We start from the raw sequence: 5,556 nt of genomic DNA, 5'->3' as shown, positions 1-5,556 counted from the left end.
ACCAACTCATTATTTGAGAAGAAAAATAAAGTCTTGACCTGAACCTTGAAAGTCAGTGTCTTGCATTGAAGAGTTCTGCAGTGTACACAATTTTATGTGAAGATTCAAGCTCGGGGAACTCACTGTATTTAAAATGAAGCCAGAGGTACTATGTTTTCAGGATTTATCTTCCATCCTTCATCCATCACCATTGATCCTGAAAAGTTGTAACTGCACTTAAATAATTGTTCAATGAGAGAAATGCAATCTGAATTTTATATGCATTTGGGTCATAGCTGACAAACTAACTTTAAAATGCCATCCATTTCAGAGTGGTCCCACTGTCAATGACTGGCTGGCAGCACGTTCCACGTGTGGTTCACCAGGCAAGTTCAATAACACCAACATGGTCTATGGTAGTGACTTTCTACTCACTTCAACAAGGTCAGTCCTTGATGGGTCAGTCCTTGGATGTCACAGCAAGGTCAAGTTGCTATAAATATTCTGTGTTTGCTCTCAATTTCTGACCCTTCTGGCCATGAACTAGTCCCCATTCTCAGAGCAACACCAACCCACCCACGGGCCTAGTCCAATTCTCCTCTTGTTACAGATTTATTCATTTGCTCATTCATTGGTTCAGCAGAGAGCAGTTGAGTGTCAAGCATGTACCAGGCCCTGGAACCAAAATAGGGAAAACTTCAGAGAAGGTCCCACGCTCATGGTGCTTATACTGTTGTGGGCGAGACTAGTTACAACACAAAAATGCAATATAACTTTAGGCTGTGACAGCTGCTATTCAGAAACACAAAATGAAGGAATGGGAGACAGGGTGTGTGGGGCCATGGGAGGCCTCTCTGTGGTGGAAGAGGTGAATATCTGAACTAAGAAATGAGATGAAGCATGGGAGGGAGCCATATGACGTTCTGGGAGAGGGTGTTTCTAGATAAAACCACAAAAGCAAACACCCGAGGAGGAGGAAGAATATGGTGTCTTTTTGGAAAAAGAAGGCCAGTGTGGCTGGGAAGGACAGAGTGCAAGAGAGAGGGGTTTGGAGGGAAGGGTGGAGAGGTGGAGAGGAGCTAGATCACACAGGCCTGTGGGGTCGGGAGTTTGGTAAGGACTGGACATTTCATGTTGTAGGAGGTGGGTGGAGGGTTTTTAGCAGAATGAGTTTGATGTGCAAAAATGGGGGGGTCCAGTTAAAGTTGAGTAAGACTATAGCAATGGCTCCCAATGACCCTCACCCTGTGGTATGCACACCCTCATATAGACCCCTTCAACATTAACTAGATCTGAGCTGTGTAACCAATGGAATATTACAGGAATGACAGAGGCCAGTGCACGAAAGGCTATGTGGCTTCCTCCTTGCTTTCACTTTCAGATCACTTGGCTAGGGGAAGTCACTGGCCGCGTTGTAAGGGTGCTTGAACCACACTATGGAGAAGTCCATGTAATGAAGAACCGAGTCCTCCTGACGACAACCACACTGACTAGTCAGTCATGTGAGTGAGCTGTCTTAGAAGTGGATCCCCCAGCTCCAGTCAGTGCCCCAGCTGACCGCAGCCCGGCTGACATCTTGACTACAACCTTGCAAGAGACCCTGAACCAGAACCTCCCAGCTGAGCTGCTCCCAAATCCCCCAACCACACAAACCGTGAGATAAGAAGTGTTGACTGTTCTTCAAAGATGCTAATTAACCTTTGGAATAATTTATTACACAGCAACAGATAGCTGATATGGGAAACAGTTTTGGAACCCTGGAGACTAGTTGATCGATGCAGCTTGGAGGAAATGAAGGGAACCTAAAAAGGAAGCATTTGAAATGAGTGCTAACCCCAACCCATGTCAGTGAGAGTTCCAGAAAGCAGGATGAAAGATGCATGAGGGGAGGTGGAGGGGAATATACTTTCTGGCTGTTGTGGGAAATATTCAGCATGGCTCAGTGTGGGTCCATTTCCACTGATTCATTTTGGTGTTTTGTCCCTGACAAGGTAACACATCTACGTGGGACATTAGCCGTGTCCTAAGATGAGAAGATTATGATGATGGTAGAAGCTAGTGCCCAAAGGATGCTCATTTTGCCTCTGCTTACAGATCAATATGTGCCCTGAGTTACCAATGCCACAGCTCCTCCAGAAATAACACTGCAAGGAGTCTGGGAGAAGCAATCTGTGGCCGGGCAGCCTTGCTCTGGGTTTGGGCTTTGGAAGAACTTCAGTACATCAATCATTATTCCAAAGAGGCTCCTTTAGAATAAAAGTTAAGTGTGTCCAGCCTTGTGTTGAGCCCTGAGAACCCAAACAAATATTTGCATGTATTCGCTTTCCTAAATTAGTCAGATGACTTTCAGTACAACCTATGATTGATGCTAATTTTTCTTCACAGCAAACACAGTTTTCTTGCTGCTGAATGTGCCTGCAGGAAGTGGAAACTGACCATTCCTTCAACTGAATGGATGCTCTGGAAAATTACAACCTTTCATGCTCTTGTGCGGAGAGTCGACAGCTATAGACTTGTATGCCAAGGCAATGACATTAAGAAATCAATTACAGTTGCATTAAAAGGACTTTGATATGACCAGCAATTGTTAAAGCACCATGCCCAGCTATCCGAGAAGACAGAGGAGGTACACAGAGGCTACACTATAGGGTCCTTGGGCTGTTGCACCTGGGTCCCAGCTCCTCAGTGATCCATACCCTGACAGTGAATACCATGAGTCAAGCATTGTTGTAGCAGCTGGGCATGGTCTGATCCATAATGAGATAATGCACCTTTCTATGGCCGTTTCAGTGCACGGGCTTGTCATTTATAAAGAGAATGGACAATCTGTGGATGACGCCCTAACATCCATTATCCTTGAGCAACCTGTCTAAATCAATCACAGATCTCATCTCCTTTCCAGTGATTGATTTAGAACTGGTGTGGGAACTAATTCTGACTCCTAAATGGACCATGGAATGTGCTAGGACTGGCAGATGATTTGCCTCTGAGACTCTGTTCTCCATCTGTGTCTTCCTTCAAGAGCTGTTGCGAGGATTAAGTTTCATCCTTATTAAGAAGAGGCTGGAAGTAAAATGAGGTCAGATTTTTCTAAGTGTTTATTTTACTTATTTTTCTTTTGAGGGGGGAGGGGACACAGAAAGGGAGAGAAAGGGAGAGAGAACCATGAAATCATAATCTTACTCAAAATCAAAAGCTGAATGCTTAACTGACTGAGCCATCCAGGCACCCTGAGGTCAGAATTTTCTAGAGCCGTAGTTCTTAAGCTTTTCAATCTTGGGATTTCTTTACACTCAAATATGATTTAGGACCACAAAGAGCTTATATTTATGTGGTATATCTACCAATATTTACCATATTAGAAATTAAAACTGGGTATATTTAAAAATATATATTTATTGGGACAACAAGGTGGCTCAGTAGGTTGGGCGTCTGACTTTGGCTCAGGTCATGATCTCACTGCTCGTGAGTTCAAGCTCCATGTCGAGCTCTGTGCTGACAACTCAGAGCCTGGAGCTGCTTCAGATTCTGTGTCTCCCTCTCTCTCTGCCCCTCCTCCACCTGTGCTCTGTCTCTCAAAAATAAATACCTATTGGGGCGCCTGGGTGACTTAGTTGGTTAAGCGTACAACTTTCGCTTAGGTCATGATCTCGCGGTTCGTGGGTTCGAGCCCCGCGTCAGGCTCTGTGCTGACAGCTCAGAGCCTGGAGCCTGTTTAAGAGTCTGTATCTCCCTCTCTCTCTGACCCTCCCCTGCTCACGCTGTCTCTCTCTCTCCTAGAAATAAATAAAAAAAAATTTAAAAAAATAAATACCTATTAATTAATTAATGTAAAAATACAGTAATAATAAGCCCATTTATACATTACCATAAACGGCATTTTTAATGAAAAATTATTACAAATTCCAAAACAAAGCCAATTTCATGAGAAGAGTGACATCGTTTTACAGGTTTGCAAAGCTCCCTAATGTCTGGTGTCACTGAGGACAGCTGGATTCCCATAGCTGCTTCTGCAGTTGGGTTTTGGTTAAGTAGGTGAAGAAAATCCTGCCTCACTCAGACGGGTTGACAGAAGGAGGTCCTCCTGGAAGGGCTATCAGGATCCCTCAGGAATTCTTGGATCACATTCTCTAGGGCACATCAGAATCACTGTCTAGAAAGCCAGATGTTGACCAGCATAACCAGAAACAAGCTACTGTGTTTCACAGAAGAGATGCACTCCAGGCAGAGGTAAGGTGGCAGATCCCATCACAGGACAGGAGTCTGGAGCTTATTTATCTGTGAACACCCTTCCATCCACATACCATTCTTGCAACTGGGTCCCAGCATCCCAGGATCTCAGTCAGAAGGAACCTTAGAGGGGCGCCTGGGTGGCTCACCCGGTTGAGCGTCCAACTTCGGCTCAGATCATGATCTCGTGGTTTGTGGGTTTGAGCCCCACATCAGGCTCTGTGCTGACTGCCAGCTCAGAGCCTGGAGCCTGTTTCAGAGTCTGTGACTCCCTCTCTCTCTGACCCTCCCCTGCTCATGCTGTCTCTCTCTCTCTCTCTCTCAGAAATAATAAAACATTAAAATTAAAAAAAAAAAGAATGAACCTTGGAATAATCTTCTAACTCTGCGTTCTGTCTCTGGCTCCCATTCTGTTCATCCACCACCTGCGAGCAGATGCTCACTACCTCATGAGACTATATGTTCATAGAAGCCTGGAATTGGGAATCTCCTGGACACTCTCTTATACACACCGTTAAGCAACTTGCCAAAGATCCTACAGCCCTTTACTGGCACAACCCAGCTCTTATTCCCAATCCAATATGTCCCCGTTCTTCCTTACATTAACTTTTTTGGGGTCCAGGTCATAGAAATATTTGTCCTTTGACGTGCCTGTACTAAAGAAGTATTCCCTTCTGGGAATGAATAAGCCACATCCTTTGGTTTTACACAGTATATGTTTCGGATCTGTCAGACACTTGAATTAGCCTGATCAGTAATAAAGGAAAGAAAGGTTGCAAAGAAAATGTTTCTTTAGCGGACAGTGAAGACACAGCAGCTCATGGGGACCATTGGAGCACCTGTCACCCCATCTTTGCATGTATCTCTCCTCTGGCCTACCTGGGAAAGTCACTCTCAGCACCTGTGTGGAGGAACCTCATTGACCAGAAGGTCTATCCTAGGTGATACACAGATCACTTGAAATCTTTTTGGCAAAGTGCCCAATGGTTATTGCTTTGTCTTTTACCTTTTATCATGAACATTTTTCCCCCACAAAAGTGCAGTAAGATGATTAACCCCCATGGACCCATTCCTCTGAATTAGTAATGTCAACATTTTTATTTTGTCATACTTGCTTTATCTAACCATTCTTTATCTCTCTCCTTCCCTTCCTTTTTTTCCCATAGCTAATTTAAAGCATATCCTTAATTAACAATAGAACTCCCCTATGACCCAGCAATAGCACTGCTAGGAATTTACCCAAGGGATACAGAAATGCTGAAGCATAGGAGCACATGTACCCCAATGTTCATAGCAGCACTCTCCACAATAACAAAAACATGTTAAGCTAAGTGTCCATCAACGGAC

The sequence above is a fragment of the Crocuta crocuta genome, unplaced genomic scaffold (assembly GCF_008692635.1).
Source record: "Crocuta crocuta isolate KB4526 unplaced genomic scaffold, BGI_CrCroc_1.0 scaffold127, whole genome shotgun sequence".
NCBI classification, from domain to species: Eukaryota; Metazoa; Chordata; class Mammalia; order Carnivora; family Hyaenidae; genus Crocuta; species Crocuta crocuta.
Note: the sequence above shows the minus strand (reverse complement) of the source record.